Source organism: Alligator sinensis, unplaced genomic scaffold (genome assembly GCF_000455745.1).
Source record: "Alligator sinensis unplaced genomic scaffold, ASM45574v1 scaffold1118_2, whole genome shotgun sequence".
In the NCBI taxonomy this organism is placed as follows: Eukaryota; Metazoa; Chordata; order Crocodylia; family Alligatoridae; genus Alligator; species Alligator sinensis.
The window spans coordinates 22,330-38,144 of record NW_005843184.1 but is presented as its reverse complement, the minus strand read 5'-3'; positions in this window follow the sequence as shown (position 1 = coordinate 38,144).

Sequence of the window (15,815 nt, the reverse complement as noted above, 5' to 3'; positions counted from 1 at the left end):
TTTTTGGTGTCCCAAAATAAACTTGCAAGACACTGTAATAAGTGCAATTTTCACTTCATCAGAACAATCATTTCCTTATTTTTGCTTTTAATAATCAACAGCATTTATTCAGGAGATATTGCTATACAGAGTAATATTTTATCTGCTTCCACCAAAAACAAAGATGATGGAATGAGTGTTCAGTGAGATTAACAGTAAGATTAACACTACAGAGTGAAAGGAAAAGCTAAATAAGTGTAAAGATTGTGTTCCTTTGCTTGACAGTCATCAATATCATTTGACTGACGTTTCACAAAAAACTGGAGACTGTTTCCCTTTACTCCCAAAAAATATGCACTTCATATTCTTGAGATGTTAACCCTAACACCAGCAACCTATTTCTACAAAAAGGCCATTTGTTGCATAAGTCAATCAGGACTCGTAGTAGAGATGACATCTTTTATTAGACCAACAAGATTTCTGCAAAAAAAAATTGCAATTAAAGCTTGCAATTAAAGCTTTCTGAAAGCGTGCAATTAAAGAATTTTTTTTGTAAAAGTCTTGTTGATCTAATAAAAGATATCATCTCTACTATGAGTCCTGATTGCTTTTTCCTCTAAACCAATATGGCTACAACCTAGATACCCGATACATTTGTTGCATAAGTATTTCTCAACACTCAAAATGTCTCTACAAGACTCTAGCTTTTATTCTAAAACTATACTCAATAGATCTGTGCGAAGCTTCGGTCCCCAATTCAATTTAGTGGTGATTCGGCCTGATTCAGTGGCTGAATCTCCAAATCCAAATCAAATCAGAGGACCCTTTAATCTCTCTGAATTGATTTGGAACCCTCCAAATCGATTCGGACAGATTCAGCGATTCGGTACAGACACAGCTTTAAATGTTTTTTCTACATACCTCTAGGTAGCAGGGCCTCTGAACACTGCAATGCTGGGGCAGATGCACAATCCCACAGAAGCACAGGGGGCTCCCCAGTGTACTCAGTAACAGACCTGGAAAGGGACCAGAAGCACTTCCGGTCCACTGGGGAGCACGCAGGGGGGACCTCCCCATGCTCCCCCAGCTCGGCGACTAGTGCCACCCGGGGTCCCCCTGCATCTAAGCGCCGATCTGGGAGGGCACGGCGGGGAGGGGGCCCAGCATGCTCCACAGCAGACCTGGAAGGGGACCAGGAGTTTGCTGCCAAGCACGCTGGAGAGCCCCCCATGTGCCTGTGGGACGCTCCATGTGCCCCAACACCACAGCGATCATGAGCTGCGCTGCTACCTCAAAGTATGTAGAAATTTTTTTTTAAAGCTGTGACTAGGTCCGAATAGCTGATTTGCCAAATCAGCATTAAATCTTCAGATTCAGATTTGGCTGAATCAAATCAGGGACAGCGATCTGAATCAACGGATTGAATCACTGTCGCCGATTCAGGCCGAATCCGAATCAAATCGGGCCCATTTTGCATAGCCCTGCTCAATCATTTTAAGTAAACAAAGCTGAACTGACAGTCACACTGACCAGCTAGGTCTCTGGAGCTATTTAGACAACTGACCAAGAGATGTACTTAGGTTTGGTTCCCTACTTATGGGCAAATTTGAATCTTGGACTGTCAAACATGACCTGCATGCCGAGACTGGCTTTTTGCAACCACAGCACATGGGAAAAATGTATGAGTGTTGGAAGATAAATTGGCTCCCCCAGCTGCTCAAGCTCCATGCACTGAAAGCATAGGCAGAAGTTGAACCAGAGAAAAAAAGCAGTGCTGGCAGACCAAGAAGAACAAGAATCTTGAGTTTTGTTGTCTCCTCCATGCCACCAGTGCCGGCTCTTTAATGTGTACCACAATGCACAAATGAACAAGCTCCTGTTATTGGGGGGGTGGGAGGGAGGAGGGGGAAAATCTCTCACACTTCTCAGAATAGACTGCTGTTACCACAAAACAAAAAAACACATGGTGATTTGCTCAGAAAGCTGCAAGGCCACAGGTGAGAGGTTGAAAAATTAAAACAAAACAAGTGTAGGATGGAGGAGGAAGAGAACTCTCTCTTCAGTTCTCATTCTCTTGTCACCTCCTGCATTCTGGCACACCAGCCCCACTGGCTCCTAATCCCCTACCAAAATTATTATTGGATTACCACCAAAAGCAGGGGATGAGCACCCCTCTTCCTTTCTGTATTGTTCATCTGAATACCTCCACCACAAGCCTCAAGAACCAGGTGCTAGGATCTTGATCACAGGCACAGGAAGGACAGCTAGAACTAACCTAAACATTTCCCTTTAGATCTATGCCCAGTTATTGCACCAGCGTGCAATGGAACATAAAACAAAACATGGCAAGCAAACTCCTCCTGCAGCACAGCTGCTTCTGATACATCTGCTAGTATAACATTGACTCTCAAAATGCCCTAACAGTAGTCCACATTTTACTAATGGTCTTTCTGGGGTATTAAGCACTGCCTTTCTCCTTCTAGATGTGGTCAAAAAATTGCCAGAATAGTTTTCCCATCAGAAAAAAACTATTTATCAAAACCTAAATTACCTGGAAGAACATGTTGATTTTTATCAAAAGTCTTGAAATAACTAACAAAACCACAATGGAAAGAGTGGAATCTATACATAAGAAATGAAGAAGCTAGTTAAGAAGCTGCATACAATAGAGGATTTCCTACCAAGAGAGATGCCAAGCTTAATTAAACTTGATTTTAAAATACATACAGTCTTTAAAAATGTGGTTGATTTTTCTTTTTTTTAAAAAGGAAGAAATAAAATACAATAATTCCATTATTATTTGTTTCCTAAGGGGATGGGATAATTCAATTGCATAAAACAAGAAATGCAATAGTTGCCCATTCCATTTATGTCCACAGACACAACACCATGAAGATGAATTGTACTTTTTAGAGGTGAGTAATGGATTTCATTATGAAAGGGCTGACGAACCAGCAGAACCACAGATGTAAGCTTCCTACATTTTACCAAAAGTCACCCACTTGATTTTGGTTCAAAAGAATTTGCCAAGCATTTGTAGCTATGCTGGAAAGTCTCCACTTTGAAGATTCTGCAAGCTACTGTGCATAGGAAATTAAAGTGATCAAAGCTTCAGTTTGATGCAGAAAAGGTTAAGTAGTTGAGATTTCCTCAATACGCAATTTGTTGTCAGTACCTTCGAAAGCAAGCCACAGTGCTGAATTTCAACAACCCCCACAACAGTTCTGGCTAGATCAGCAGTTTGTTACAGAATTTAATTTTCTTTTTATGAATTTGCATTGCAAGTCTGTCTTTGTACAATGTAATGCAACCACTAGCAAACTTAGATGCAGGGCTTTTTTGGTTTATTGTAAAACAGTTTACAATACAAAGATCAGTGTTACATATACAGCACAGAAGCCCAATATTATGACTGAACAGGGACTAAATATTCTGGTAAGCATGAGAAAATATCTGCGTGAGCTTAGTGTATGTGAACAAATCTTTAGGTGGTGTGTTTGATTTATTCCAGAATTACTGTCAAATTTAAGTGAAGCTCAGGCTCCTGGCTCCGTCTTGTCTGGGTCTCTGGCCCTGTCTCTACTCTGCTCTGGGCACTCTTCACCCAGTTCAGGGTGCTGAGCCTACTTTGGCACTGCCTATCTGGGCCCCTGGCTCTGTCTTCACCCTACTCTGGACACTGAGCCTCCTTTGGCTTTCTCTGCCTGGCTCTGTTTGACTTCTGCTGGAGCTAGGCTACCTTCTCTCTTGGCTAATGCCTACTTTGGGGCCAAAGCCCACTCCAAGTCTGAGGCTCCTATCCCCTGGTGGGCTCAGTACACCCACCCTCAGGCAGTACTGGGACCTCTGCCAACTTCTGATAGCCCCTAACCCAAACCACCAGATTGAACTGTAACAAAGGAGTACGTTTACTGGCTGTAACAAACTAAACCCAAGCTGAGTCCAAACATCAACAGTAGCTTACTGTTAGAGCAGCCATGACTCCCCTTGCCTTGGGTTATATCTCCCAAGAGCAAGTCTTCAGCACCTTACTTGCATCAGCAGGGGCTTCCAGGGGCCAGCAGAGCTCCTTCCTGCAATCTGTGGCTGAGAGCTCCCATTCTGCATCTTGCTGGGCCCTAGGCTTACATGCAGCCTAAGCCATGCCCCTTCCAGTTAGATGGCACTGTAGCTGAGCAGGGGTTTCTCCTTAGGGCCTGAAGGCTGGCTGCTGCTTTAGCAGCCTCCTGGTGCTGAAGCTAGGCTTTGCCCTAGCTGCCTATTCCCTTGCAGCCAACTCCCCCCAGGCAGAGTTCTCCTATAAGCCCTAGGTGTGCCCTGACATCTAATGGGCAGCTCCTTATATAGGCAACAGTGTTTCTTTGCTGCCTTTCTTCTCTGGCTAGCACCTGTTGAGCTGTCTGGGCTCTGTCTGCTGCCTTTTCTCTCATTAAAGTAACAGGAGCTGAAGACTCTCCGTTAGAACATCTCCGTAACAGCTGGAGTTGAAGCTGCACTGAACACAGTTCAACTGCAAGTCAACAGGACTCATCTACAAGAACTGCTGCCCCCCCAAGAAAAAAAGGGAGGAAAAAACCTGAAGTGAAAGTAGACTCACTTTAAAAAGAATTAAAGTGGAACAATAAACACCAGTCAACACCTTGACCACTCTGCATCCATGCTGCATAAACTGCCTTTTTTTAGCTTGAAGGTCTTCAGTACAAGTATATAGCGCTGTATTCAATTTGCATAGACAGGCAGAATATACCAATGGTTCTTAATCTTTTTAAACTCAAGGGACCCATTGTTAGACTCAAAGCACCTCTCAGCAAATGCCAGCTCTTAGTTTTTTCTCATTTTTTGGCTACCGAAAAGTAACAGAGCAATTCTTCTCTTGCAAAGAACTCAGAAGACAACAACAGCTCAGGGTGTTTTTAACACTATGGTTTCCTATTTGACATCTCCCAGTTTATCTTATGAATCCTGTTTGCACAACAGTGCTAATATGGTGTGATACCCCCTGACGCATTTGAATCTCAAGATGCCCCAGGTTGCCATGGCATCCTGGTTGAGAAGGACAGGGATATCTATCTATCTATCTAGAAACAGATATGCTTCCAAATACACAGGTAACAGATTGTGAGCTTGGCTGGTGGCATTGTCAGATTGTCACTCTTCTGAGTGGAGCTTCACTTTGAGAGAGAGATTGCAGTGCATGCCTCCTACAGATCATTACATCCCTTCTTTAATGGTTCCTTGACGAATCTATTCCCTGGTCCAACACTGGTTTCTTGGGAGACCTTGGGCAAGTGACTTTACCTTTGTACCTCAACTTCCCCATCAGAAAATGGAAACAGTGATGCTAAGCCTCTTTGTACTTATCACCAAAAAGACAAAATTGACATGCTCAATGTTAAACTGTCCAGTCACAGTTTAGGACCATGGAAGTTGTCCCAACAAGTCATACTTGCTGCCCAGGTAATACAGTATCCTGACTCCAACAGCAGCTAATACCAGGTGTTCAGAAGCAGCTGCAAGCAACTTCATAATAGAGCATTAGGAAAGCTGTCCCTGCAGGGAGTTTCTTCCTAATGCTATTCCTAAATTAATAATTGGCTTCTGCCTTGAATCATGAGGCTAAGCATAATTTTTGTCTTGTTGCTATAAATGTTGAATCCTGTTAGCCCCATTTGTAATGTATCATCCAGGAAGAGCACACACCAACTGCTGAAACTTCCTTAGCCTGACGTAGGGTTTTTGAACCCGAAAGCTTGCTTAATAAATATTCTCCAACTATTTGGGTTGGTCTAATAAAAGATATCAAATTCACCCAAGGAACCTTGTCTGCCTATGTCCTTAGACCAACACGGCTACAACCTAAACCCTTACTTCATATTTGACATTTTTAATCATTAGGGGGTTTTGCAAATTTGCATGAACAGGTAGTGGGGAAGAACTAAACACTTCATAAGAACTCTGACCTTCTCTATGAATCAGATCAGTATCACATTTTTACTAAAATGTTACCAAAGCCATCAAGAAAGAGAATGAGTGGGGAAGCACAAAAACTAAATTATACTGGGTAGCTCGGTAGCTAGATCCTTAGAAGAGTATTAATGTTTTAATATCTTCTTGATGATGGTAGATTATTGTATATGTGATCAGCCCAGAGAGGGCTTTTGCTAACTGAGTCAAGACAACTCACAGATGAATTGGCTAAGTGGCACACCTTCCCAGTAAAGGATGAGTGTACTGAAATTCCTGAGGGAAAAACCAAGAGTAATGGCCACAAATTCCTGGAAGACAGAGGAAACATTAGGAAAAACTTTTTCACAGTCAGGGTGTCCAGACTGTGTAATAAGCTCCCTCCAGAGGTGGTGCAATCACTAGGCCTGTGCGAGTCGGCAGCAATCCGGTCTGGCTTCGGATCTGGGCGTTTCAGATGGCCGCGATCCAATCCAGAGCTCCAGACCGGGTTTCCGCTTCGGAGCCGCCTCGGAGATCCAGCCATAGGGTATAATGGGGAATCAATTAAATATCTAGAAATTTGTTTTTTTTTTGTCTGATTTGGAGGAAACTTGCAGAGATGGTAGCCTCTGCTAAGAGCGTGAAGTCTGCCAAGTTTCAAGAAGTTCGGTGCAGGGGTTTGGGGGGGAACTGTACCCCAAATTCTTGAAAGCAAAACTCATGTCATGGCTGTGTGTTACACCACAGGGGGGGTAAAAACTGCAGAGGTTGTGGCCCCTGGTGAGGCCACAAAGCCTGCCAAGTTTCAAGAGGATCGGTGAAGGGGTTTGGGGGGAACTGCACCTCAAATTCTTGAAAGCAAAACTCCTGTCATGTGTGTGTTACACCACAGGGAAGTCAAAACTGCAGGGCTGGTAGTTCTTACTGAGGCCACAAAGACTGCCAAGTTTCAAGAGGATCAGTGCAGAGGTTTGGGGGAAACTGCACCCCAAGCTTCGGACAAGCAAAACTCATGACACGGGTGACCCTGTGTGTATTAAGGCGCAACAGGGTGAAAGCTGCAGGGATGGTAGCCCCTCCTGCGGCCACAAAGCCTGACAGCTGTCGAGGAGATAGGTGCAGGGGGGTTCTGGGGCCCTGCACCCTTAGCTGCTGACAGGCAAAACTCGCAACATGGGTGCTTGTGGGACTGACTATGTCTGTCTTGGGGCAGTTGATTATCTGTATTATTTCCTCTCCTTAGTCTGGTTTTATAGGTGCTAATTGATGGTAATTAACTGGCTATATTAGCTAGGTCCTGTGTATTGAGCTGGTCCCTGAGTGAATCATGATTGATTGGTAACTGGTAACAGAGTAGCTTAGCAGCCAGGCCTGCAGTAGTGTCTCCCATGTCCCAAGACAGGGACAGTCAGTCCCACAAGCACCCATGTCACGAGTTTTTCCTGTCAGCAGCTAGGGGTGCAGGGCCCCAGAACCCCCAGAAGCCCTGTTCAACAGCTGGCAGGCTTCGTGGCTACAGCAGGGGCTACCATCCCTGCAGCTTTCATCCTGCTGCGCCTTAACACACACACTGTCACCCATGTCACAAGTTTTGCTTGTCCACAGCTTGAGGAGCAGTTCCCCCCAAACCCCTGCACCGATCCTCTTGAAATTTGGCAGGCTTTGTGGCCTCAGTAAGAGCTACCACCCCTACAGTTTTGACCCTGCTGTGGTGCAACTCATACACGTGATAGGAGTTTTGCTTTCAAGAATTTGGGCTACAGTTCCCCCCAAACCCCTGCACCGATCCTCTTGAAATTTGGCAGGCTTTGTGGCCTCAGTAAGAGCTACCACCCCTACAGTTTTGACCCTGCTGTGGTGCAACTCATACACGTGATAGGAGTTTTGCTTTCAAGAATTTGGGGTACAGTTTCCCCAAAAACCCTGCACCAATCTTCATGAAACTTGGGAGACTTCATGCTCTCTGCAGAGTCTACCAGTTCTGAAATATTCATCCAAATCAGACAGAAAACAACAAAGTTATAGATATTTTGTTTCCCCATTATACCCTATGGCTGGATCTCCGAGGCGGCTCTGAAGCACTTCGGGAAGCCGAACGAGGCCAGCCTTTCAACCTGGACATGCTGGCCTGGGACCATGCGACTGCCCCAGCGTCAGAACCTCAGGTAGGGGAGGGGTGTGGAGAAGGGAAGGGAAGGAGCTGGTGCTGAGCACGGAGAAAAGCGGCCCCTCACCCACCCCATGCCCATGATTCTCCGGATCCGAAGCTCTGTCCAAAGTCTTGCACAGCCATAGCAATCACCTACCCTGGAAATCTTCAAGAGGAGGCTGAATGGTCACCTTGCTGGGGTCACCTGACCCCCAGTTATCTTTCCTGCTTGGTGCAGGGAGCTGGACCCAATGATCTTTTGAGGTCCCCTGTGGCCTTACAATCTATGAATAACTCAAGCTAGTGCAAAAACAACTACTGACTTCAATTGGAAATGTCAAGTACTTGGTATCTCCAGAAAAAAAAAAATCAGGCTTCTAAATGTATACCACAAAGCCATAAAAAGTATTAGAATGACATTTTTCAAGGTTGAAATCTAGTTCTGTTAGAATTTGCAATAGTTTGTTACCATCACAATATTAATAATTCAAGACATCTATTCAAAGTGATATACATTAAAGCAGGGACGGGCAGTTATTTCAGGCAGAGGGCCGCTTACCAAGTTGTGGCAAGTTGTCGAGGGCCGCATGGGTAGCCCCACTCCTTGACACATGGCCCACCCCTTGACAGGTGCCCTGCCCCTGGTCACTATCTTGGGACCAATGTCCCAGGGCCAGCACAGGTGGGGCCCAGAGCAGGGTGCAGGCTGGTAGGGATCTGTGGAGCTGGGCGGGGCTGCACCAGCAGGAAGATGGGGGAGCTGGCCTGCCCCTTCGGTCCCCCTGCCAGCCAGGACCCTGTACCCCTGCTGCCCTGCTCTGGGCCTTGCTGGTGCTGGCTTGGGACACGGGTGTGGGCCCTGCTCCCGTGTCCGCTCATTCCCAGTGCCCCCCCCAGCACCATGGTACAGAAGGGGGGGCAGCACGCAGCCCCGACCTCATGTTCACCAGCAGGGAAGGAGCTGGTGTGGAGCACAGGGAAAAGCAGCCCCTCGCCCACCCCATGGCTGGTGCCCTACGCCAGGGAGCACCGGGCATGGGACGGGTGAGGGGCCGCTTTTCCCCATGCTCATCACCAGCTCCTTCCCTGCCCTTCCCCACACCCCACACCCACCTGAGGTTCTGGCACCGGGGCTGTCACATGGTTCCAGGCCAGAAGCCCCTGCTGGGGCTTCCGGCTGGGGGGGCGGAGCCAGGTGGGCCCTGCTGTTGTGGAAGCTCTCCAGGGCTTCCCCTGGGTCCTACTGTCCTTGGTTCCTGTTATCTTTGACAGGAACCAAGGACAGATAAATTTTAATTTGCTAAATTTTTTTAGCGGCCCCATGGGCCGGTTAGAATGGCCTTGTGGGCCAAATCCGGCCCACAGGCTGTATTTTGCCCACCCCTGCATTAAAGCAACCCCACACTATTCTTTAAGTGCATCAGACCCTACGTTGGAGTTACTGTTCTAATGGAGAGAACAATTAAGACTCCAAGACCATTTAGTCTTCGAAGCAAGCTTCAGCTTACAAATGCTTATGCTATAATACATCTACTTTGATTAGTCTATAACTTGGTTGCAACTTGGGTGCAAATTCTACGAAAGGCAGCCAACGAGTAAGTCAGTTGTGGCTGGATTTTGGAGGAAGACACCTGCTACTGATCATCAGAGTGATATCAGCCCATGTTATCACCACTACCAGCCAGGGTTGCCTCAGAAAGGAGCAAAGACCATCCCACTATTTACAAGGTAAAAATAACACAAGACAACAAACAGCAGTTGAACAGGAGAAGAGAGATTATTACAGAGGCTCTCCAGCCCATACATGGGATGTCTAGACATATTTTGGTGTTATTGAATTGATCTTACCACTATTCATATCCATCCTGGGCCCAGGCTCCTTGGTTTCCCTGGCACAGAATTCCCCACCTGTGGTTATAAGAATGTTATAGAGAAGCAGCTGAACAGCATATCTCCTCAACGGTTCAGTTATGGCATAAAGCCACTCTACGGAGTTGCGGGGAAGTAGGAACCACAAGAACCAGAGAAGGGAAATTATTTTTTTTCACGTTGCTAACCTAAGCTAGGTTTAAAACCAGTGGGCAAAGGGGAAGAATTTGAAAGCCATTGCTAATTCCTCAAAACATCACTTCTCCCTCTACTCTCTTCATGAGGCTCCTTATCTAAACCGCACTTAAAACCTTGAATAATATGATTGTCTGTATTGCCTTGGTGCCTACCACCCCGCAGTCATGGACTAGCACCCCATTGTGGTAGACATTATACAAACATGGAACGCAAAGATGGATCCTCAAATTGCTCAAAATCTATGTATGAGACTTCAGGTGACAGTGTTTTCAACCCAGGTTCCTTCATAAAGTTTGAGAAAATGTTCTGGCAATTCTCCGTTACTTGCACCATATCCAGGTGTCTAAGTTATGGGCCCTTTCTAATAGAGTTTTCCTCATTTAAAATTTTTTTTTCCTTTTTTTTTTTTCATCAGGAGAGCTATACCATAAAGGAAACACACAAGCTACCCTTTTGTGCCTCAGGCTCTGGATTCACACATCTTCAAAGAACCCAGATCTACCTGCTGCTATCACAGTTTCTCACACCGATAAGCACTACAAAAACCACATCCTAAAACAGATAGAAATGTAAAAGAATCACAAAGTCTGAAATAGCCACCTAAGAGCTGTTAAAGATTGTACAATTCTCCAGCTGGCAGAACCAATTATCCGATAGCTAACAGACAGGGGCAGATGCAGGGCATGTACTGGTGCATTTGCATCTCTTCCCCCTTTGATTCCTGTTCCACCCAAACATTAAAACCAACTGGTTAGGAGGGGCAGCAACATTTCTATTCAGGCAGTATTGAGAGAGTCAATTGACTTCATAGCTCATTATCATCTGTCTGATGCCTGTTAATTTCTCTCCACTCCACAGGTGTTAAGGACCCTCTACCCTCTTCAATGCTCTTGATGTTCCACCATTCAGACTAACCTTCTGCACTTCTGCTATCTGTTAGCCATTCCTGGTAATGTCCTTCTTCTATTTCACAGCTCTGCAGACTGTTTTAGCCCTGGCTAAAAACCTTAAACAGAAAATGGTACTATTAACTCAGGTTTAGAAATGACTGACAGTGAAGCACTGGAGGCACAATCAAGATGGCCAAGAAGGCTGCATAAGAGACGTATATTTAATTATAATGACTACAAGACTAAAGACATAAAATCTTTGAATATTTTGGCTATATTTTGCCTAGTTGTATTTTTTTAACTTAAATATACTCTAGCAAATTGATGCACATTCTGATAGTTACATTTGTTTTTGCTTTGATATTAAACTGAACAATATAGGGCTAGTACCTAGTATAATAGTAAAGCACCTAGTTTCACTTTAACTGGAAAAAATATGTGCTGTGTTATATGTAATGATATGCCAGACAATCTGTTCAACCCTCTTTAAAATCCTAGATCCGCTCATGCTAACAGACCTCTCCCTTACAAATGCAATCTATGGCCAGTTAAAACTTTAGTGTAGTTACCCTCCACCCCAAAAATGTCAGGGGACAGCAGAGTAAATAACTTTTTCCTCCTGAAGTTCCCAGGATCATATGATTCCCCATCTTGAATTACAACTACTGTAAAGGAAGTGTCATGGAGATGTGCCATTTAATTCCCTCCCCCCCCCACCCCCACCCCCTCCAAAAAAAATTAGTTTGCACATTCTCAAAAGCAACAGGAGAAGCCAGTGTCATTAAAAAGAAATGGAAAGAGAAAGCCCTGAAAACTGGCTCTCTCCCTGATGTATATAACATGGAGGAATCCCTGAATATAATCTGAACTAAGACATTTGTTTCTATCCAGCCTAACAATACAGGAATTAACATGAGAACTTCCATGTGAAAGTACAAACTTTTGAAGAGATGTTGGGCAAGTATATATATAGTACATACAGGCAAAGAGACCATTATTAAAACTAAAATGGAAATTCATAGAAGGCAGGGCAGGGTGGCACCTTTTAACTAACTTATTTAGAAATACATAAGCTTTCATATGAAACTGCCTACTTCATCAGATACTATGAATGGCTTCTGATAACATAATTGCCTACAAAAGCTTAAAGGCAATCAGGACTGGTAGTAAAGATGATATCTTTTACTAGACCAACAAGATTTTTGCAAAAACATTTCTTTAATTTCAAGCTTTCAGGCACAAACGCTCTTCATCAGGCATTGGAGAAAAGATTGTAAAAGCTCTCCTGGGTAGAAATGGAAGTTCATATTTCATAGGATTTCACAGAGGAGTCAATAGATGGAAAACTCCTCTGGGCAGTCAGTTCATAGCTGGTATGGAGCCTCTTGCCTCCTGTGAGGATCTGTGATTACCTTGAAACAGAGGCAGGAGCAGGATCTCACATTTCAGGTGGTCACAGTAGTTTCCTGCTTGGGAAAATATGAAGATTTCATTTTGAAAAATCCTCTAGATCAATACGGCTACAACCTGGATACCCAGTACAAAAGCTTATGCATTTCCAAACATGTTAGTCTATAAGATGTCACTTTGCCCTGCCTTTTTCCTGCCTCAGAATAACAACTACCTCTCAATTAGTAGAAGAACATATGAGCCATGGTAAGTCATTTGGCAAATTGCTGGCAGTCTCCTGGCAATTTCTGCAGCAGTCCCTATCAGAACCATGTGGATCAATAAAAGCTTCCCCCATCCTTTTGTTTTTTTTAAAGAGAGTCTCAAATACACAAGGCAACAAATTCCTCACTGGTGAAATTCAACTGATTCCAATAAAGTTCATGATTTTGGCAGAAAAGAGACTCACACCTGCAAGTCAACAAGCACAGTGAAGACTTCTAAGGTTACTTGTCAATGTGCTGTTGAAATGCAAGGCAATGCAAATGACCACAGCAAGACACCTACACAGTAAAACTACATGGCTATTTAGAGGTGGGAAAACTGAACTTGAATCATCTGCACGAGCAAGACCAAAAATCATTTGTTATTGCCAAACGAGAGGCACTCACCAGGATGCTGTGTCAGACTCAAACATTGCGTCTGACATACTCTTGGCTTGCTAGAGTTGGACAGGATGGCGTCACTAGGGCACTAGGCACATACTCTGTTTGCCCTTCTCTCACCTACTTTCAGTGGGAACCCTTAAGTCCCATGGCTTAGGCCTTGAAATTAGTTATGGCCTCCCAGCAGCTGCTGCACAGTCTCCTGAGTCCCACAGAAACTGTGAACTCTTTGGTTTTCAATGTCCTTCTTAGGTGATACTGTAAGGCTATTATAACAGCTGGTGTGAAGGATTTTCTAATACATGCAAACACATAGAATTTACACAGAGAAAGCAATAGTTGTTGCACAAAGGAAATACAGGTTACTATTTCCTTCTTTGGCAACACTGTATGCATGTAATACAGACTACACAAAGGGCTTTCTAAATATATGCATATGCACACTTTGTTTAGAGCAAGCACAAGGGTTGCAGATAAATGAAAAAAATAACAATATTGCATGTAAAGATGCTAGCAAAAGTGTTTTGCCATTCAGAGCCCTTTGAGTTTTGGAGAGTCCTTTCAGAGTCCCAAGACATTTTCCTCTCCCTAACTAGGCTTATCTACTAATTTGGTTAGCAAGAGAAAACTACTTGGATCCAACCTGGCTCTGTCTTAACTTCTTGTCTTCTCCATCATGGAGCTTTCTGGGCAGTTTCAAAGCACTCCATCCATATAGGGATAAGTTGGTCGGTTATCCCACATTACGTTTGGACTGGAAAAACATATTCCTTGAGGTCTGGCTTCAGAAATGGATCCAGGATTTTACAAAAGTAGGTGTGACTGCAGTGACCAGTAGCTGCACACCCTGCACACACCCAGCCTCCTCCCCACCTCCAGTAAGATGGGCACATTGCACTGTAGGAGCAGTAGCTGGGGACTTCAGTCCTGAAGAAGGTAAGAATTTCCTCTCTTCCTTCCCCTCTGGTGCTCAAGGGTACGCTCCCTCCTCTCCCCTCCCCTCCCCTTCTCTGCCTGCCTGCCACTGGTAGGGTCTGTGCTATCCCACAGGGGAGTGCCAGTCCCTCTCCAGCCAGGGTTGCATGGAGGATGCACTGGGGACTGCAGCAGAAGCAGGTAGGCATGTACCCACTCCCCATACCTGCTCCCTTAGGCTGGTGAGGAACACCCTTGGCGGGGAGCAGACAGGGAGCAGGCATGTGCCTGCCCACTGCTATTGCTGCTGTCCCAGGCTAAGCCCAGACCCCACAGTGCCCTGCTGGAGCAGACAGAAGCTCCTCTCACCCCAGGGACAGCACTGACCCCAGAAGCAGCAAGCAGGGAAGGGAGGAATAGGAGGGGAGAGAAGGGAAATGGAAAAAGAAAGGGCATGACTTTGAGTATGGAGGGGTGGGATTCTTACGTTCTTTGGGACTTAAGTCCGTGGCTGCTGCTCCTGTGGCATGGTCAGAAACAGTGGGTGCAGTGGTGTGGCTGCACACATTTAGGATCCACTTCTGTTTGGCCATTTCTTCAACAAACCCATTCCACTGCCAGAATAAAATCATAAGTAGTACCACTGATGATTGCTCTGTATTGTTTGCACTCTCTTACCACGTTTTGGTATTTCAGCCCAGGATGAAGACAGAAAATGGAGAAGGCACAGTACAGTCTCATAACACTAGCTGGGCTCGCAGTTTAACATAGACACTATACCACACCTCGTGAAAATATGTAGGCAGGAAAAGCTGTGGCTAGCATTAGGTCCTAGGAACAAAAACTGGAAAGTATAAATCATATGTAAATCAAGAGTAGCTGACTGCTACATCTAATCTAATTGTTAAGGCTTTGGTATACTGCAAGTCAAATTAAGATAAATTTGTAGTGTTCTACTTCCTCAAATTAGTTGTAGTTCTAATCCTCAAAGGGAATTTACAAAACACTTCTCAGAGATGAGCCTATTAACTTCACTTCATCAAACTCCTGGATACAAAAATCATGGACTAAATATAGACATTGGTTTTATGACACATTATAACCTGCCTGACATCTGACTTCTCAGGTACCTCTCCACTATTGAACTGTAACTTTCATCCCCCTTTTCTCTCCCCGCCCCCCAACCTGTCTCTCACCCACTGACTCCTCAGTTTGTATTTTCACTGACTGCCTATCTTGCATGCATACCAGCCCAGCCTCTGGCTTTTTTACTATTCATTCCATCCAGGAAGAGCACACACTAACTATAGAGGCTTCCTCAGCCTAATGAAGGGATTTTAAATCCAAAAGCTTGCTAAATTTTTTTTTCCAACTATTTAAGTTGGTCTAATAAAAGATATCAGATTAGCCCAAAGAACCTTGTCTGCCTAGTGTTCTAGGTGGCAGTCTATCACCAAGTGAGATGTTCTTGCCAAATGCACTTGACTGCCTTCACTGTATAATGGTAGCATTGGAAGGATGTTATAGCTGTGATGGTCCAGGAAAAAATATTTATTTATATGCCACTCATTCCAACAGAAGCTCAAGGCAGTTTACAATAAGAAAACAGATTAATTTACAAACCAGGAGCGGAACAAGAGAACAATACAACTTGAAGGGAACTCGAATATCATAACAGAGATAATAACTTTGTTTGCTAAATGCCTGCCCAATATGTATATCCTTTCCTAATAAAATCCGTTCATACAAGGAAAGAAAAATACAAGGCTGCATCCTAGCCTCTAAACATCAGTTGGCAAGTCTTACTGAGACACA